Genomic DNA, 21,727 nt, shown 5'->3' on the forward strand with positions numbered 1-21,727 from the left:
TGGGTGAGACATATAAATAACTCTTAGTGTCTAGTAAGCAAACTAATTTGTGGAATCATAAGTGCAGCCAAGGAACAGAAATCTGCTTTGCAAGAGCTTTCAGAAATACAACTTGCAGTCCATGCTATATACAGAGTGCCTCGTAAAGTCCAACACATATCCGGCTCAGGTTGCTTTGCTATTTGAACCTTTTTCCAAGTCGAGAGTCTTATACATTTCTCAACAATCAGTAAATAGAACCCTAAAGGTCAAGCTTCTTCTTTTACAGGCTTTTGAAAATGTAGATGCAAAATCCCTTGATGGAGGTAGAAAACCAGGCAGTTCACTCTATTCCGTTTTGATTCTTTGAGACTGGATTAAGATGATTTACTTCTAGATTATTGAGATTTAAAACATCAATGAGCCAAAATATTGTTTACCATAATATTGTGAAGGTAAATAAATATCAATAAATATAGGTTTAGCAAAATTAACCCCATATGCATGTACCTTGGAGATCTATGTATTTTCAAGGTACTTCAACGTGGAGTTAAAAATAGTAAATCTATACTTACCTTCACAATATTCTACTAGTCAAAATTTTGGCCACAATATTTTGGCAAGGCAATAATGTTCGTCTTTGATATTCTGACATACCAGGTAAAATACTAGACTTGCAAATGTGGCATCATTGTTTATGGTATAAGAGGGATCAACATGAATTCTGAGTATCTCTTTACCTCCGGGGGCAAATGAATAGCATGTAGCATTATGTCTCAAAGAAGTAAGCAGCTACAATATAATTTTGGTTATATTATGTGTGTGATAACATTTATCCTGGAATTACACTGATAAATATGATGACCAACAGGGATATCACCCTATCACCTAGAAGAGAGAGAGAGGGAGAGAGAGAATGAGAGAAAGTTTCTGCTAATACCAGTGCACAGAAACTACAAACGACACAGCTTTTACAGTCTTACAGTTAAATTGGGACGTAATGAAAACATAATTTCCAACTCCTTTTCAAATGCAGATGACTTTTCCAAGATCAATTAACATATAATCCCTAGATTCACATTGAAGTGCTACTTCCCTAAATGCTTTGTTTTCTAGAGCTCACTATCGCCTTACAGTACTCAATATCAACATGGAAGGCAATAGTGGATGTTATTTTTCTGATCTGATAACGGAGCATGAAGCCATCTTCCATATAAGCTCCATACCTTTGGGACTCTTGGTGCCTTCAGACATGGCCCATGGTTGAGGGGGATTCCAAAGGTTTAGGGCCTAATTGTGAATGACTTGTTAAATTCCATCTTGTGCGTAAACCCCTGTGTTGTAAATTGGGTTGCTGTTGACTGTGACTGGGGTGTGAGCCCTGGTCAAGCAACAGCCAAAGCCCCTGGCAGGCTGAGCCACAAAAAGTCACTAAATTAACATGTGCTTAACCGTGGGTAGCTAGGCACAAAAAGCAGTTAGGCTTAACTTAGAGGCAATGTGTAACGTATTAATGCAGCACATAAACAGTAACGAAGTGAAAGTACAAAACAAGAAAAATCACAAACCTATTTAGAAAAATAGAGTACATTTTAATAAACTATTTGGAACAAAAACAACAAAAATCCAATCCATTATCAGTTATGATTTGTAAACATTTTCGTGATAATTAGTGCCTAAAAGATCAGAGCACCAACCTCAGACATCTAGTCACGCAAGACCGGGTCAATGTTGAAAAATATGGCTGACTGCAGATGAAGCGCCGTTCGGATATAAAGGCCCGAACAGCACTTACCTTTGGAGTTAGAAAAAGTCTTGAGAAAAATGTTCAGAGAAGGTAAAGATAAGCAGGGAAAGGCTGCAGGAGGTGTCCGAAGAGGGAGCGTTGTCGCCGGATAGCCTTGTGTTGAAGCTGTGTGAAGATTTCTATATTTGGACTTAGTCTCTGAAATGGTAGTTGAAAATCTCCAGCAGGATGAGGCAGAGGGCTGTAGCTGAAGACAATTCCATAAGGCTGGATGGCCCTTTGGTGAAGGACCGCTGAAACAGATTTGCTGCTGCAAAGAAGAAAGAAGGGGGAGAAGCCGCTAAGTCAATCCGACTGGTGATGCACCTCAGGTGGAAGGGCGAGCACGTTGGTGCTGGTCTCCTACTGGTTCTCAGGTCGGTGTTTAGCCAAAAACGTTTTAAGTCCCCATGTAGTAAAGTCATCCTTTTTGCCCTGATCACTCACATTTTTTGACTGATAATGGTGGTTGCTGACTCTGAATGTGTCCTGGCTCTGCTAACCAGGTGCGGGGCGAGTGCTCTGTTTAAAAGATATATGGTAAGTGCTGTAATTACAATTGGTTCAGACAACCTACCTGTAAGTCCCTAGTATATGGTAGGGCATGTAGTTTTCGAGACCCCAGTAGACTTAATGCACTTAAGTGTGCACTGTTGTGGTGTCTGGTGTCATTGTAAAGCCAGCCCTGCCTTGCAGGATAGTTTTAAAATAAAATTGTGCCTAAATTCGACTTTGGAATTAAAAGTACTCCCAAAGTCTAAAACTACCTTTTTATAACATATGGTTACCCCTAAGGTATTCTCTAGGTGCCCCAAGGGTAGGGTGACTTGTTCTAAAAAGCAGGGGCATTATAAAATATGTTTCATATGCCCTAGTCAGGGAGAAACAGTCAACGTTGTGCTGCTAGCTCCATAGGTGAACAAGGGAATGTTTTATTAAACTTTAGTAACGTCAAACGTTTGACAGGAGTGAGCTAGCAACTTAATTCAAGAACAAATAATAGTTACAATATATTCCATGACTTCCCAAGTTCTGATTTATTATAACTATTGCAGGAAAGGAGCTTTAGAACTTACTTTCCTGAAGTTACCTAAAGCAGCCCTGTAGCAGCCTCTTCTGATTAGCCAGCCTTTGACAGCCTGGGCCAAGCAGCTCCCTGATTTTTTTTTTTTTTTTTTTTTTTTTGAAAGCTTTATTGAAGTTGACATAACATTACAAACAGTAACCAACAACACAAGCCAGCAGAATCATATTCTTATTACATCTGTGGTACATGTCAATGCATTCACTTATACGTATCCAAAGCGTTGGGTGCGTCAGACAGCGTGTTCAACGTCACCTCAAGAGCCTATCCCCGCGGGGTCAGATCTGACCTATTAATTCTCCCAGCCAGTTGTACATCCCAACAGACCCGGCCGTCCCCGTGTCTAAGTGTGCGACCGCCACCCGAAGTGCCCTCCCACGTCGCCTCCCCACTGCCCCCGGCAATCTCCCCTCCCCCGTCCTCCAAGCCCACCGGGCCCACCCCGCACCTCTCACACTCAGTCATCCAGTGCAGCCTCTCTCTCCCGTTGTTCCTGAGCCCACCGCAGAAATGGCTCCCAAATGTCTCGCGGGCGAGAGGTGGATGGCATCAAGTCCCAGAATACGCTAAGCTGCTCCTGACCGTAAGCGACATCCGCTAGCCATCCCTTCACCGAGGGCACCCGGCTTCTACCCCAGTGGATCGCCACCTGTCGTTTAGCAAACAATAGAAGCATGGCATGCAGTTTGCGCTCCTTAGGTGGCGTATGTTTGACATATCCCAATATCCCAACTTCAGGGGAAGGGGCATCAGTGCGACCCAGCATCTGGTTTACTATCGCGAACACCCGGGACCAAAATTCCCAAAGCTTGGGGCAGGACCACGCCATATGCAAGAACGAGGCAGGTTCACCCCCGCATCTCCAACAGCCTACCCCCTCACGCAAGCCCATCCTATGTAAAGCGATCGGTGTTCTGTAGAATCTATGCAAATACTTGAAATGTATTAGCCTCAATTTATAGTTGGGGGAAAGGTCAGCCAGCTGTCCACAGCAGAAGAGCCATTGCTCCTCCGATAGGGGAGAGTCAAGCTCCTCATTCCAATGCTGCAAGGACTGGGGCTGCACCGCCGGCGCCACACTCTGCATGGATCTATATAGTCTTGTGACCAATCTTCGAGGGGATGGGGATCCCACCACTCCCTCCAGTGCCTGGAACACCGGGGGGGCCGCCGGGAAGTCTACGCTCAGCGCCCGGCATGTCTCCCGTAGTTTGTGATATAGAAACAACTCAGAAAAAGGCACCGCCCGCCCCTCCTCCGCCGTCGGCGGTTCCAGGAATGTGTCATCCGGGAAAAGATCCGCAAATGTACGCAATTGTAACCTACGCAAAAGCGGCGGGCTGAGTCCGTCTCCAAGACAGGGCAATAGCGGGTTGCGTTCTAGGGATAAAGACGGTGCATATAGAAGCGGCACACCCGCCCTGCGTCCGAGTTCCGCCCAGACCCATCGCAGCATCTCCGCAGTGTCCACGTCACCGCGGGGGCGGCGCGCCTTCGCGCAAATTGCTACATTCAGTGGGATCGGCGCTACAGCGTCCTGCTCCACCGCCACATGCGGCTGAAAGGGCGTCTGATGCACCCAAAAGTGCAAAAATTGGGCCTGCGCACATAGGGCGTATAAACGCATATCCGGCGCTCCCAGCCCTCCCTGTGCTAACGGTAATGTCAGCATGTTCCAGGATGCGCGCGCCTGGCCGCCAGCCCACACCAGCTCAATCAGATGCGACCGCAGCGTCATAAAAAACTGCGACGTCAACGGAATTGGTATATTCGCAAACAAATACAGGAATTTAGGCAAAACCACCATTTTGGCCAGAGCTATCCTACCCGTCAATGACAGGGGCAATCTCACCCATATCTTTATCCTCTCCTCCAGCCACGCGACCGCCCGCCCGAAATTTAGATTCCAAATGTCCTGAGGCACTCGACTCACCCAGATGCCGAGATATTTAACAGCTTCCATTTCCCACCGTAAGGGGTACTCCGACCGCATCCTCGGGGTGCTCTCCGTCAAGGGGAAGATCACCGATTTGGACCAATTAATTGCGATACCAGCAAGCCCCTCAAATCTAATGAATTCCCGCAGCACTACGTCCAAGTTGTCCTCGGGCCTAGTGAGATAGAGCGTGACGTCGTCCGCGTAGAGCGATATCAACAAACTCCGCGCGCTGAGGCCTATGCCACGTGCGGTATGGTGTTGGCGAATACGGGCTGCAAGCGGCTCCATCGCAATTGCGAAGAGGAGTGGGGACAGCGGGCATCCCTGGCGCGTTCCCCGCGAGATTGGAAACGGGTCAGAGATCATACCATTCACCCTAACTCTGGCACAAGGCATAGTGTAAAGTAGGCGGATTTTGTTAATTAAGAGCTGACTAAACCCTATGCGAGTCAATATCGTGAACAAATATGGCCATTCCAGTGTATCGAAAGCTTTGGTGGCATCCAAGAATACCACTGCAGCATGCACATCCGGATGTAAGTAGTGCAGTATGGAAAAAATCGTACGGAGGTTATGCGACGTTGACCGCCCTGGGATGAACCCCGACTGGTCCGGCAAAGCTATCAGGGGCAGCATCGGCTGTATCCTGTTAGCAAGCAGTTTGGCCAGAATCTTTACATCCACATTAATTAAGGACAGAGGTCTGTAGGAGTCCAGCTCAGCCTCCGGTTTGTCCGGCTTTAACAGGGTGATGATCGACGCTTCACGCATTGTTTTGGGAAGCATGCCCACCTGCAAAGCCTCCTCGTACACTGCCAGCAGCCTGGGGGCCAGTTCCTCCGCGTACGCCTTATAAAAGGCCGTCGTCAGGCCATCTGGGCCAGGGGCCTTGTCAAGCGGCAGGCTTCTGATCACCTGGGCCACATCTGTGATCGGGAGGTCCATATATTCTCTATGTTTATTATTAAACCAGACCAACGCTATAGACTCTAGGAAGGAGTCCAGCCCCTCAGGGCATCCCCCCTGGGTGGTGGTGTATAGATCGGCGTAAAAGTCCGAGAAGGCATGTAAAATGTCCTCCCGACCTTTGATCACGTCCCCAGTCCGCGAGCGGAGCTCATGGACAAACGTCGCAGACCTGGACGGCCTCATCATATTCGCTAGGGTGCGACCCGGTCTATCTCCCTCCCCGTATCTCCTAGCCGTTGCATGTTTACCCAGGAACCTAACTTCCCGCTGCGCCTCCGCATCATACTCCAGCAACTTAGCCTTCAGCAAACCCAGTATGTCCGGGGTGTTCGCCTCGTAGAAGCGGCGCTCCAGATCTTTAATGTCGATTTCCAGCGATGCGAGCGTACCTCGTATAGCCTTCAACACCCCGGCCTGACGTGCAATACACTGTCCGCGGATCACCACTTTAAAGGCCTCCCATAGGGACGCCTCAGTGCCCACTGATCCCGCATTTAGCTCAAAATAATCAAGGATGTCCGCCCTTATCTCCTCCTTGAATGCCTCGTCCAGCAGGGCATGTCGCGGAAGGCGCCAGGAAAAGCCCCGCGGGGCAAACCAGGCAGCGACAGTCGCAACAAGCAGGGCGCATGGTCTGAGAGCGAGCGTGTCATATGTTCGGCCTCCATCGTCCACAAAGCCGCGTCTCTGGACAGTAGCCAGTAGTCCAGTCGGGACCAGGCGCAGTGATGGTCTGTTATGCAAGTGCCCTCCCGCATCTCACCATGTCTAGCCCTCCACACATCGACCAGGCCCTCCTCCTCCACTATCGCCCGCAGGGCAGCGCCCGCCGTAGGGTGTAGGCTGCGGACAGTACCCTTCCTATCCAAATCATCATTTAACACTGCGTTGAAGTCCCCTCCCCAGAGAACGGTGTTGCAGCCAGCCGCCCCCACCCTCGCCCAGACATCCTGAAAAAACCCAGGGGCGTCAACATTCGGACCGTAGACGGTCACAAGCGTTACCAATATGCCACATAAAAGGCCTCGGACTAATACATATCGGCCCTCTGGGTCACAGTGCGTTAGTTCTTCCCTCCAATCCAACCCGCGGCGAACTAGAATGGCCACCCCTCGTGCATAAGTGGAGTACGTAGCAGAGTACACATGGCCCCAGCGAGCATGGCGAAGCCGGGGAGACGAGGATGAGCTCAGATGCGTCTCCTGTAGGAGGCAAATATCCACCTTATGCCGGACTAAATATGCATGCACTAACCTGGCCTTTCTGCAGTCATTCAGACCCCGCACATTCCACGTCACACAGCTTAAGACATTAGGCAGTTGTTGAGTCATGACCATAGCTGAACAGCGCCCCCAGTATTCTCCACATTTCTATGCATTCGGACAACCACAGAGCAAATGACATGTAGGCTTGAACCATGAACGAAACATGAACACCCCAACAGCCCCCCCCCACCCACTCCAACCCCCCAATTAGGTCGTGTATTACCCACCCCAGAGTCAAAAACCTCCAACATAATCGGGAACCTTCCCAGGGGGACATGCCCAAGCCAGCGTCTAACCCTGGTTGTAACAGGGCGGCCAGAAAATCTGCAGGCAGCCCGGCCCGCACGAGATCACATGTATAGAATAAGGGTGCATGGCAACATAGCAAAAGTTCCTAGAATGGGAAGCGGACGTTTACAGACCCACATCAGACCTACCACCATGCGGCAGAGGCAGTTAAAGTTCTACCTAGCAATACGATACCCATATCAGTCATTGTCACTCAGGTGTCCAACAGCAAGCTCCGCTCCTTCCATCCGTCTTTTGGGCTTCTTTCCGCCCACATGCTTGGCAAACTTCATCGCCTCCTTAGCGTCCGCAAAGAAATGTGTGGTGCCTTCAAACGACACCTTGAGCTTTGCCGGGTACAGCAACGAGTACGGGATCTGCGCCTGGAGCAGAAGTCGTTTGGCCGGTGCGAATTCCCTCCGCGCCGCTTGCACTGCAGGAGTGAAGTCTGGATAAAATGAAATTGCGTTACCCTGATGCGTGATCTTCCCTCTCTCTCTCGCAAGTCGAAGGATAACGTCTCTATCCTGGTAGTTAAGGAGTTTGGCAATAATGGGCCTCGGAGGTGCTCCAACCGGCGGTCTCTGGCCCAGCGACCTATGTGCCCTCTCCACCACGAAGACCGCAGAGAGATGCGGGTCAAACAGTTCGTGCAGCAGGTCGGTGATGTATTTCTCCATTTTGGTGATAGCTGTCGTCTCCGGGACCCCCGTGACTCGAAGGTTGCTGCGGCGCGATCGGGCCTCTAAATCGTCATTCTTGGCTCTGATTACGTTCAGCAACCGGTCCATGTGCAGGAGCTGCTCCTTAGTCTCGACTCGAAACTCATGGAGGTGCTCCACTCGCCCCTCCAACGTGTCCAGGCGCGCCTCGTGAGTCGTAACCTGCGTTTTGACCGACTCTAGCTGCGACGTCAGGGTGTCCAGCTTGGTGTCAATGTTGCGGAGGCTGGATCTCATCTCCAACATTAAGGTCCTCAAATCCTCCCCTCGATCTTCCACCACCAGGGCGGGCCCGCCCTCCGCCGGGGCCTCCGCTCCCGTGTCGACCTGTCGCGTCGCCCGCTTGCTGTCGAAGGTTAACTTCGATTGCTTGGCATCGTGCTTCCCCATGACAGCCGCCTCAGGGGCCCTGCCTGGACCCCCAGCACGTGGGCGGCCCTCCCAGACAAAGCACAGGACCCCGCACTCCCCGCGGCGGTATCCCAGGTAGGCTCTAGTCCGTGATAGGGCTCAAGACGGCAGGATAGGTGGCCAACTTCTCCCTCTCAGCCGCCAGCGGACCGCGGGCCTCCCGTCGCTCCTGCCTCCCCGCTTCACAGTTCAGACACAGCCCCACAGCTCCAGCCGCGACGGCTCCGGGCAATCTCAGCTGCAACACCCCGGGCCATACGACACTCCCCTCGCTAGGGCCACCGCTCACCTCCGTAAACCGCTCCGATGCGTCGTCGCAGTCCTGCGGCCCAGCCGCACAGGGTCGCAGTCCCTCCGCACAGTTCGCTCTGAGGTCACTTCGCCCGGGGATCTCTCCGCATCCGCCACGACCTCTCGCCGCGCCAGCTGGGCAGGTCTTGGGCTCCGATGGAAGACAGCGCCTCGGACAAACACTCCAGGGCCACAGGGGTACAGCGCTCGCAGCCTCCTCCACCTCAAGTTCTCGTTCAGTTATGGCCGCTGAGCACCTCCCCCACTCGGAGCGCACACCAGCGCAGGTCCCAAGCCGTCACCGTCTCACCTCGCCAACAGGGCACTCCAATCATAAGGGTGTCTGGGCAGCAGTACCCCATCCAGCTTCTCAGCAGACAGCCAGGTCCCGAGCGATCCGCCGATCAGAGCCGACAGGCCTTCCGCCTCGTGGGCGCCCCGGTCTCAGTTTACTCTGTGCCGCCTCCCTGTCCCGGCAGCAGTGGTCTCGCGCTCCGCCTCAGCAGCCGCAGCGTTGCATCTTCGCCGTCTAAGCCTCCCGGCCGTCAAGATTGCACCGGCGGGTGCCTTGTTCCATGCGCTCACTTCGTCGCAGATCACGGCGGTCTCAGGGCGCCCAAACGTGCAGGATTGATTAAAGGATTAGGTTCCGGCCGGCGGAGCTCGCTTAGGCAGCGGCCATTCCGCAGCTCGGCAAGCCACGCCCCCAAGCAGCTCCCTGATTAGATAGAAGGGACATGGGGCTAAAACAATACAGCTGTTTCTGAGGAGGAGATTTGGTTCATGAATAAGCCAGGGACAGGAAGGAGGCTGGGGCGATAAACTGGTCATTAAAGGGAAAAAGCCCAGATGTCACAGGACCCAGGCCAGCCCCCACTTCCTTGGTCCCCAGCCAGATGGGAGCCCCTCCTAATTAGATTAGGATAGGGGCTGGAAGGGGAGTGCAGGGAAACATTATTCATACCTGTAGGTGGGTCCAAGGAGATCATTTCTCCATTTTGATTTTTGGTGAAATGTGCATTCTGGGACAGAAATCTGTCACACTTCTCAGGGAATTGTCATAGCAGAGGGTGGCAACTTGAACTCTATTGGTTGGGGTGTCCCTCCCTCCCAGCCCAGAATGGGCAATAAATATGGGAGCGCTGCAAGAGCACCGTGAATCACTGCCTGAAAACATCTGGAGAAGGACTGCCCTGCTGGACCATTGGACTGCACAAGAGAGGGCTACACTCAGAAGGACTGCACCTGCTGCCCTCTAAAGGCTCCAAAACAGAAGGACTTTGTCCATCTTGAAAGATAAGGAGTGGACTCCCTGAGCAGTAACAGGTAGAAACCACTGAAGGTAAAATCCACTTCAAGGACAACTCCAGCTGACCAGCTTCACCTGGATTTTACTTGGATTGACCAGATGCATCATAGGAGTTGGAGTACCAGACCTCATGCGGTAAACCAGAGTCCTGAACCCTTGGCTATTGCTGTGGACCCTCTCTGATCCTCAAGGGAGCTTTCAGAGGAAGATGTGAAAGTTTGGGAACTTTTTGACAACTTTTGTGAAAAAGCTCCATGGAAGATTGGCATCGATGATGAGAGTAAAGCCGATGATGTCGAACTATGACTTGGCCTGATCTTGCAGGTTTAGCCCAATGAAAGCTCTGGAGCTTCTCGCCATCGACGATAAAGACAAAGACCTCCCGGACTCACAGAGGCACTGTGCTGCTGCAGGCAGGCATCATTAAATTGAAATTCGGATGTGAGGACCCGATCGTTTGGTGCTCAGAGAAAAAGTCATGAGGTGAAAACTTGACTGGGATCAACCACTCATTGTATTCAACCTGCGCTCCATTGTGGTCAGCCTGAAACTTTAACTTTGTCCAGGTCCAGCTCGAGCAGATTGCTGCGGTTGGTGCTGTACATATTTAGGAGCTAGAAAGCACCCTTTTTTCATTTAAAGTTTAAAAACTCATATCTATGTTGTCATTGTGGTGTCATTTTATAAATTGGTGTTGGATTTGTATTGGGTTGTGTCATTTACTTATTCACTGTTTTGGTGATATTAAATGCTTTACGCACCTGTCTCCTAAGACAGCAAGCTACCAAGGGATGTGCAAGGATTAATTTATTGAGACTTGACTGGACCTTATTTATGATGATTGTGGTGGTATTACTAGTGGTAGTTACCTACCTGCACCTACTATTAAACCACCTTCCAACACCCCATTTTTTGGAGGGCCAGGACTCACTCAGGCTGTGTCCAGGAGCAGGTTCAAGATGGAGGAAGCCTTTTGCGTCCTTGTGGCTCTGAAGAGGAGGCCAACATAATATTTCTTGTGAGTTACTCTGTAGGTCCAGGGACAGTTGAGGATCCAGTCCTTGTCCCCAAGTAGAAAGTAGCAGAGCAGCAGGACAACCAGGGCAGCAATTCAGGATAGCAGCAGTCTTCCAGAGTAGCAGTCCAGCAGAGTAGCTGTCCTTCAAGTAGCACAGTAGTCCTTCTTCTTGGCGCAGTATCAACATGTACAGAAGTTCCCTGAAGAGTTTGAGTCTGAGGTCCTACTTTTATACTCTGGTGCACTGGTTGAAAGGCGGGAGGTACTTCTCGTCAGTGACTTTGTAGTGCATGGAATTTACTTACTCCCCTGCCCTAGCTTCAAGCTGTTTGTAGTGACAATGTTAGATTGTTAGACCCTTTGTGTGAAGGCAGAGTACAGGCTATTCAGTTGCAAGTATGGCTGAACTTAGCTTTGCCCCCACCCTGCCAGCAGATGGCCCATTCAGGCACACCTAATCCCTCTATTGTTTGACTGTCTAGGAGGAATTCACAGTCATGTAACCCAGGCCAGGCTACAGGCTCAAAATGTCTGCAGCAGAAAAATGGCACCATTCTTAAAAGTGGATTTTTAAAATTGCAATCAAATTCCAACTTTACAATTAAATATGGCTCTTCGCCACAATTTTAAAGACACCAAACATGAGATAGCCACCGGCTCCCTTCTGGGAATTGCGCTGATTTTTATTGTAATAAGGAATCCCCAATGTTATCCTATAGGAGGGGTTAGACTCAAAGTAATGAAAAACTAATTTGGGAGTTTTTCACTACCAGGACATGTAAAACCTAAAAGTACATGTCCAACCTTTTAATTACACAGTGCCCTGCCCTATGGACTACCTAGGGCCTCCCTTAGGGGTGATTTATAGGTAATAAAAGGGCTTTTAATGTAAAGTTGATGTGGGAGTTTAAAACTGCATTCAGGCCACAATGGCAGGCCTGGGACATGCTTTGAAGTGCTACTTAAGTGGGTGGCACAATAAGTACTGCAGGTCCACTTGTAGCATTTAATTTAAAGGCCCTGGATATATGGTATACCACTCTACAAGGGACTTACAAGTAAATTAAATATGCCTATTGGGTATTAGCCAATATAATCATGTTTGAGGGAAGTGAGCACAAGCACTTTAACATTGGTTAGCAGTGGTAAAGTATACAGAGTAATAAGACCAGCAAAAATAAGTCCAGCAAAAATGGAGGAGGCAAAGAGTTTGGGGGAAGGCCACCCTAAGGATAACAAATCTAACACCCTGTTTATGAACAGGACGATATTAGTATTTTGATTTTAATTAACGCCTCTGATAATTATCAGATGCGTTAAATAACAAAACATTTGTTAAATTTTGCCAGGACAAACCTGCTGAAAATTAACTGGTGAAAACATACAGTATTTGTCGTATCATGCAGAGTTTGGTGCATTAAACACCACAATATGCTTGTTGCTCCCTATAAACTCATATCAGGTGCATTTCTTGCACCAATAAATAATGTCCCCATGGTATCAATATTTAATGGGGACTATAAATAACTCCTCAACTCATAATCAGGTCCCTAGTGGTCTTATCCAGGCAAAACTCCTGTGTTTTCTGTTAGCACATTAGTGACTCCTGGCTGTGCAATCTACAAACATTTTATTAGCATAACACAAAGAAACAGGGAGAAGCTTCTGAGGAGGAGATTCACAAAATAGCTGATAGTGAAAGGCTGGATCTTAATACACAATTAATATTTTTATTTTTTATTTCGGCGATTATTGTCCTGACCTTTTTGATTCTCATGATCAGAGCCTCTACATCAATATACAAGTTTAGGAGGGTATTTTAGACCCTAGATTGCAATTTGCCAGTCTGCCAGTGCAGACAAGTCCTTTACCGCCAATACACCCTGGCACTTGATGGTCAACATATTTAGTTATCCCATCCTTCATGGAGGTGATATCTGTCTTGTGAAGGGAGCTGCTCGGCTCCCTCCAATACACTAAAAGTTTGCCGAGCGGGGACCATGTTTAAAGCTCGCACTCAGCAAGCATTTTGTTTAGTGAAAATAAGATCCTAACACAGGAGTTTGTTTTTTCTAAAACATTGCCTGTGCATTACCCCAATGTACAGGCAATGTTCTCTGCGCATGTGATGGACATTCTGCATTTTCTCTGCCATGTCCACCATGCCTCACATGGTGGACCTGAGCAGGAAAGATCAGTGATGACTATCATTGGGACTGGGCAGTCCTTTGGATGACAACCTCCAGGTCAGAGGATTACATAGACTATGTCGGCAGAGGCTCCACTGGTGTAAATCTGGCACTTCAACTGAATCTAACTTGAGTGGATGACCAGTCCTGTGGGAGCAGCAGTATTGATTTACACAATGTTTCAGCTCCACCAAACTATAAATAGGGCCTTAAAAATGTAATACCTTGAGCAGAAAAAATAGGCATCATGGTAGACTCTGCTTTGGCCCAGAGCAGAGACTTGTATGAAACCTAAGGTTTTATCGGTTTCAATCTCTGATGTATCTGTGAAAGGTTAATGTATTTATTTTGAGACATATTTACACCTGTTATTAGTCACATATCACTGCAGTTTGCAATGTGATATGCAGAGGAAGCCCTTTTTAATACTAGTAGTTAAACTAGTATGTCATCTCCATGTCACATTCATTCACCCTACTGCCTAAAACATCAAAAGCACAGGAAGTGCTTAATCTCTTGACCGACATGAGATGAGAAGACTGTGTTCAAAATGCGGCCATATGAGAAAAATATTTTTAATGTTTCCAATTCCTTTAACGATTAACATCAATCTTGAAAAGGAAATTATGAGAGACATTTCAGTGTAAAACATGTTTACTGGATTCCTAGCATTTTTATGCATGATTATTTTATGCTTGCTAGTCATTGGTATTATTGATGTTGCAATTTTCCCAAAATAATTATTCAGCTTTGAATCAATATCCAGAAAAGTAGTGTGGGCTTTGCAGCAGTTGAATAAATAAAACAATAGGAACACTGTATAATAGTTACTTTTGAAGATCAGCTTTTGGTTCAAGCATTTTTGTAAACATACATTTGAGGTTGTTCGTGATGGTACTCATAAAACTTGGCATTTAGTAGGGAAAACTGCAGCAGTTAATGAGCAAGCATTAAAGCAGAAAAGGGAATAAAATGTAAATTTAATTTAAGCTCCATAAGGAGCATGGATAGATATGGACAGGAGGAAAACAATGTCAAAGCTAAATCAGTAAAATGGCATCAGGGAGGTCAAGGTTTACAATAAACAGTTGCTATATATTGGATACACCTCCTTCTGTACATTATACAAGGGTTAAAGTACACCCTGCCACACATGATAAGGATATTGCAAGTCACTCAGGAGATCCATAATAATATAGAGGAATTAGACCAAAGGCAGAGTTCCTTCATAAGGTGGCTTGCAATATCCTAATCATGTACGCTAGGGAGTACTTTAACCCATATAATACATGGTCAAACCATCACCTTTCCCACAACAAACTTAAAACCTTGAGGCATAGCTCTATCATTAGAAAGAACCAGCATTTTTGCAAACATGAAGAATAAAAATAAAGACCTCCAGTGGAAAATTAAACACATCAAGAACCTGTTAGTTATTTGTTGCAAACAGATATTAGAAACAGATCATTAGAAGTTTGTTTTTTAAAAATTAAAAAACGTTGCACTAGCTATGTAGATACATGCAGAGGGATTCTAGCTTTTCTCTTTCTATTGAGTGCAAAAAATAAACATGTTCTCTCTACTTGTCATTGTAAGCTAATAGAGCAGAAGACAGAAAAGCAATGCGCTGTTTTCCTTGCTTTAAACAGCTGCTTTAAATATGCTCTGTCACCTGACCTGCCTTTCATCTCAGCTGCTGGATCTGGCAGTAGGCACCGTGATGTCAGAACTTGACTGTAATAATTTATAACAGTCGAGTTTTGACATCTTTGCTTCATAATCGATGACTGGGTGCGTTACAAATCACCAATTATAGAGAAATTAGAGGGTGGCATTTATACAAGGATTAGAGAATCCCATATATATCATAAGGTATTTTAAGTCACCAAAGAGTTCCATGACCCTATGGAGAAAAGATGCCAAAAGATTGAGTTCCTTTATTTGGTCACATAACTCTGTTGACTTGCTCCATCGTCAAAATGTATGGTAGAGTATATTGTATTCCTTATAATACATGGTCACACCTTCACCCTTCCTACAAACCTTATTTTGAAATATGAATATGAAAATATGAAAGAAGTAGTGTGGTTGAAGGTATGAAGAATACAGACGGAATGCAATAGGACATTAAACTCGTCACAAAGCAGTTAACATATTTTCAACCAATATTTCTCTGTAATGACCTTCAGTGGAACTAATTTAAGCATGCTGCCATACATAGTTCCCTTCTGCTCATCACTATGTATTTTAGAAAACAGATCAAAACAAATGAAAATGCAGCTGCACTTATGCTCTTGGACGTGTCTTTCACCTTATCTGCTGGCTGTGGCATTAAGATGCTCACTATCATAACGTATTCCATTTGAGCAGCTGTGTAATTTTATAATTACAGGTGACTAGTGATATCAATAATATGGAAAATGGAAACAGACTTTTATACAAAGATTACACGTTCCCATGTACTGTAACAGATTGAAGGAAAGTAGAGGTGAGTTACTGAAATTTTCCACACAACTTTCTGTGGTCTTCAGCATGGGGCATACAAATAGAGAAAAAAGCATAAAGTCGCACATTTACCTACAATTAAAATTTTCAATAGGAAATTGCAACACTTGTGAAAGCCTGCTTTCTTCTGATTATTATGCACATATAATTTGTCCCACACACTTTGTCTCTGTAGATCGTATACCTGAAGTGAAAGTTCATTGTTAAACCAAGGTGAACATAGCTAACAGGGAAGAAATGTACTTTATTTAATTGAGTTTGTTTAGTTAAGTGTTTGGTACATATGCTAATGAAATATAAAATCAGATCATGTAAAAAGGTGCTGCTTAAAAAGCCCTTACAACCACAGTATAACCGTGTCAAGTAACTATTCAGAAAACTTCCCTGAAATGAAATGTTAGTAATTGGAGAAAAGTGCCAGGTTGTAGAACATGGGTACTCACAGTTACCCGGGGCCACAAAATACTGTCTGTGGCATGCCCGTGGGCAACACTTACGCCAGCGGCGTGAGAGTCAAGGTAATGAAAGGTGGGTGTAGGGGGATGTGAAGCAGATGTATGGTGTGGACAACAAACTGAGTCACATGACTTTTGTCATGCACCAATAATGAAAGTCAAAGCATTAAATTCTAATGTATAGACAGATATACTCATCTGATTAACTGCAAAATGTGAAGCCAGAAAACCTATATTTATGCCCGTTTAACAGCTTTCTAAATGTTCCTGAACTGTCAAGTGAACAGCAGCTTAGAGCTCCTGGTCACCAGGAGGGTGCAGTTAAAGGTCAGGAGGACTACATGCGGCCCCCGGCCGTACCTTGAGTATCCTTGTTGTAGGAACAGACATCTAAAAGGACAAGATATGCCACACCCAGTACATGCCAGATGTCACTGCTAACCAAGAGAAAGCTTAAAGCCCTCAGTCAAAGCTGCTAGGTGATACTGCAACAACTCAGCTTAAAATTTGGAAACCGCGATTCGTCAGTAGAGGGTAATGAAGAGTTGTCTTTGATAGACCTGCTGCAATGGCGATATCCATTTCAAAATGTGCACCAATGAAAACTTCACGCCGTTCCTAGGAGAAGGTACATAACTAAATATAGTATATGCAACCCTCAAACCTCTTGAACAGAAAACCTGACACACCTCACACACATTTAACACACACCCACTTCCATCACTTTAGCTTGCTAGATGGAAAATCTCTTTATAACAGAATACTGGGGAGATAAGAACATTGGAATGATGTATAATTTAATCATCACCAGGTGCTATGGCAGGTGGGAGAGTAGGAGTTTCAAAGGTTTCCAAGATAAAACGCAGGCCAAGAGAGGGCAGAATTTTGTGGATTTATAACATTTGACTTAGAGACATTATATCTGAATTCTTTGTTGGTGTCAGACAATTTATATAGGTGCCCAGCCATTACAGTAAACAATAGTGGGATAGGATAATGCTTATTAACCTAAATTTGTATACTAATTGTCATCAAGTTATGAAATTCAGGAAGTAGTGCCTTGGATACACCGTTTGAATCATACAGGAATGGCTCCTAAGACTGATTGTTAAGCAAAGTGTTCTTAGGTTCTTTTACTTAAACTATTTACTTTGAAATTATTGAAAAGTCACAAGTTCTAACGGCCATCAACCTTAACACAAATGCTGCTTCAAAGAGCTGCAGAAAGGGTGAGTTTATGCTTGGCAATCCATGCAATGTTAAATTGCCTTTTGGATGATTTTGACTAAAATCTCAATGCAGCCAAAGTTTAATTGGCAGAGTATCTCTAGCATTATATGATGGATGCGCTTTTAAGTGACTTCAGTAACATGAATGACTTTGAATACCCTGTGGGGAGCCTACTACTTCCCTATTCCACTACTGTGCACTGGCCGAATGCTCGGTAAGCAGGACCAATATATGTCCACTCAACATTAATTGAAACTGTTGATCTATATTTCTAAGGCTGAATAAAAATGTCAGCCACACTTGGTTGAAAAAAATGAATTAGAAACGTGTGTTGTGTTTGATTACAATTAAGACACCCTACTAATATGAAACACACTGGCTGTCACTGTAGCCATCCAAGGCAGCAACTGATTTTGTCAGAAGGTAGCTTTTGTTTTTTAAAAGAAAGTGTGTGAAATGCCTACTTTGTGATTGCTAAGCAGAGACTGGTTCATAAATCCCTATTTTGAACACAAAGATAGGCAGTGAATAACAAATCAAAGTCAGAAAGGCAGCTGGATGTGATGAACGTCCAGTACGTATATATCTGTGTAAATCAAAACTGACAATCCCTCATTTTAACCCACCTCATTAAAAAAAAACGTGCCTTATTTTAGTTTCTGTGATTGATAGTTCCATTTTTAAATAAGAGAAATAGGATGGAAGTTATTTCTTACTGGCCCATCACCCTTGTGAACATTTCATGGAATTCTTCTAATGGTTTCTTGTAAAAGTAGATGAATGAATGGAGCAGCAGAACCTCATTCCCCAGGGTTAGGAGGCTTTCAACAAAAGCTACAGTATGAAGGATCTAATTACAGTGCAAACATGCTAGAGGAAAAGGATATTGGCATGAATGTGGGCGTCTTTGGTGCAGTATAAAACCTGCATTAATATTCCTGTTTAGACTACCTTTCAAACACACAATTCTTATAAATGTGTGCAAGAGTGATATAACAAGCATTTGTGCTTCCAAAAGTGATGCTATGCAAATTTGCCAATTGACCACAATATTTTTCCACTGACTTTAACAGTGAAAAACAAGGGCTAAAGTCTAATCACCTATCACTAGGTTCATGATGATTGTTTATGTGAACAATGCAGCTATTGTAGACCTCACCTATCTAGATTGCCACACAGCATTAAATCCATTCTAGGTCTACTTATTTAAAAATAAGTTACCTACATAACTTTTAGAAGTAAATGAGTGAATTTGTGGAAGGTTTACAATGCCCACATGTGCCACATCAGAGCGACAATGGTGTTTCAGGATCAAGACGCTGAAGGAGACCGTTTTTAAAGCAGTACTTGGACCATGTTTGTTTGCCATGTAAAACAAGAGGAGGCATGAGATGGAGCAATCGTGCCTCTTCCACAGAGCAACAGAACAATATCTGAAGTCCTATAATCAATGTGACCAGAAACATCATTAATGGAATCACTGGTAAGAGTGAGAGGCAGTGCCTGGCATTTCAGCCTGCAAGCTAATGTAAAATAAGTTCTACTTTGATTCATGTTTCAATATGAGACATATCATAGAACTTCTAAAGTCTTTAGGGAACAATAATGTGAGAGCTGCTTTGAGGGAACTTCAAGGATATGACTGTACGAAAAGTATTCATATTTGGTACTCACCCCAACATCAGGTCAATTCAACAAGCGAGTGACGTTTGCTATCGGCCAACATTACGTAAGGCATTCAAAATAAATCTGTTTAAGAAAGTCTGTGCGATAGGTTACATATCCTGGGTATCAAACAGGAACTGATCTCAATGGGATATTTTGTATAGTTAAATGATCCCTGGGTTAGAGAAAGTTATCTCACTGCATTACTCTCTCATAAGAAATAAGATTGCAAGTTTAGACTCAACTTAGGTTCTGATTTAAAGTTGGCAGACATGGTTTTCTCCCACAAGTGTGGCAAAGTGCCCTCTCTGTTAAATCCTTGGTCTGCCCACTCTATTAGGAGTCAGGCATGCCAAGGGTTTCCAACGGCAGTGCCCCAACAGGCTCCACTGTGAGCAATGGCCTGATGGAATAGGGGAACATCAGTATAAGAACATGAGATCACCACCCTACTTAGAGCAAAAAGTCAGATGTTCTTTATTTCTGTTCAGGGCTGCCCGGGAAACACTGGTGGCATAGAACAAAATTAAATTACTAATGACCCCCACAACCTGAAAGAAAACTTCCAGAGTGTCAGTTTCATTGGAATAGTGTTTTTAAAAATCAATCTTTCACTTTTAGAATTTGTTTTTGAAAGCTACAAATGTGTGCTGACCAACCTCCTAAAACATGGCAGGCACTCACCAAACATTCAGTGCTGTCATAGGAGCCACTATGGTGGCATCTTCAGTGAAGACACAGAAATCATTACAGGGCTGGTACTGATCTCTAGATGTGGTGGGCAGTAATCCATAAGGGTGGTGGACGTAATGTGCTCTACCATTCATGATGGACGGTGGCCATGTGCCGCACTATGAATCAGGCCCTTAGTCTTTCAACTCTTGCTGTTAGAGATGGAAGGGGAAATCTGGTAGACACCTATTGCCATTGTCTGATAAGAGGGTTGGATGACACCAGTTTTAAGCTATCAGTTGAACTTTACACAAGGTTAAGATTTAATTTGTTGAGGTCTCTCTTTCTAAGACAGTCCTTTAGGTATGCTTTGCTTTTATTTTGTGGTCTGTAAAAGCCTACCAATCTATTCAAATTTTGCATCAGTGGGGCAAGGAAAATGTGAATTGCGAAAAAACAAATGCTTTCAACTGCCTTGCCAGCTGGGGATTGGCCATGAGTCTTGCTAGATTCTAACAAATCTTATCCCAAGAGCTTCCTGATGTCAATAAAATGCTGACCATAATCAATAAGTACATTTAAAAATATTGTGTATGATTAATGAATTGAGTGACTGTAGAGAGGTAATATGTTTTCAACGTGTTTTAATATGTACATTTTAACAGTGGCTTCCTATATATTGTAGTACTCTAACCAATAATTGGTGGGTGTAGGAAAAACATAATCCTCAAACTAGAAGGATTTGTCTAGGGCAGTAGGATGATTGAGATAGTTTGAAGTCTAAAACTCAAACGTAGTGTAACTTATAAAAATCCTTTTATGTGTATGAATGTCTAATTGGTACTGTTGTAATGGAATCCGTTTTCATTTATAGATAAATACATATTTACAGTATTTGTGTGCATTTGTTCAATGTGTCACAATAGAACTATCTGAATTATGAGCTTTATTGTGACTGCGAGTAAAGGAGTTGCACACTGCAAAGTGCACATCCAATGCTGAATATTAAATAATACCAGTGTGTCATTGGCTATTGTGTCTTATATTATCAACCAGAAAGGTTTAATTAAACAAATAGGCACCAGGGTTATTAAAAAGTTCACTTGCGCTGAAGGATGAAGTGTGGGCGATCTAGATTTAGAATCTGACCTCTCAATGCAAAGGTAATCCTTAAAGTAATACAATAGATACAACAACATCATACTGTATGTTTGGAAGTTATTGTCAGTACAAGAATGGAAGTGAAGAAAGTAGCTTAAGAACAGTTACCCAGTTTTCAGCAACATCATCAACTGAGGTGTTCCAAAGATTCTCTAAGCTATGCCTACCTCTCGCTTTAGGTACCTTGCCACACTTAAGGCATAAAAAAGCAATCCATGAAGGAATATGCAGGAAACAAGCACAATGAACCATAGACAACAGATAAAGGGCAAGGCACCCAATGTACTAAACTGTTTTGTGGTCACAAAGCCTGCAGTTTGCAAATACACAGGCTTTGTGACTGCAAGACAAGGAGATGCAGGGTATGAAGTGTATCATGTGTGTCTGAAATGCCTTTTCGTCTTGCACAGTTCACTTTGCAATGCCTTGCAAATCAGTAGGTGGAGGCGGCAGGAAGGGGCATCCTCCTCATGATTCACAATGGAAAATATCAATGTTTGTGATGAAAAATACAGCAGCAAACCATTGATCAGATACTGATTTCCCAAAATGGACTGAATACCATTTGCAAAGTGGAAGCTCTTGGACACTTGTAGGACAAAGTCAACCTTGTGAATGTGTGTTCTCGGCATCTGGTGGAGGATGCAGAAGTCCAGAGGACCAACTTCATGTGCCCCTTCTTTTATTTGGGAAAGCAGGCCAATTGTAAAGAGTGTTTAGATAGTGCTGATCATTAAAGATATGAGCAATGTGGATCGACATCACAAGAACATTGATCAATGGTAAACC

At 45.0% G+C, this 21,727-nt stretch overlaps 1 protein-coding gene across 2 annotated transcripts in view; it reads left to right on the top strand.

Moving 5' to 3' along the window:
• TAFA1 (TAFA chemokine like family member 1) overlaps positions 1 to 21,727 on the top strand; it is a 1,179,244-nt gene that overhangs the window by 825,938 nt on the left and 331,579 nt on the right. The window lies entirely within an intron of this gene.

Source organism: Triturus cristatus, chromosome 9 (genome assembly GCF_964204655.1).
Source record: "Triturus cristatus chromosome 9, aTriCri1.1, whole genome shotgun sequence".
In the NCBI taxonomy this organism is placed as follows: Eukaryota; Metazoa; Chordata; class Amphibia; order Caudata; family Salamandridae; genus Triturus; species Triturus cristatus.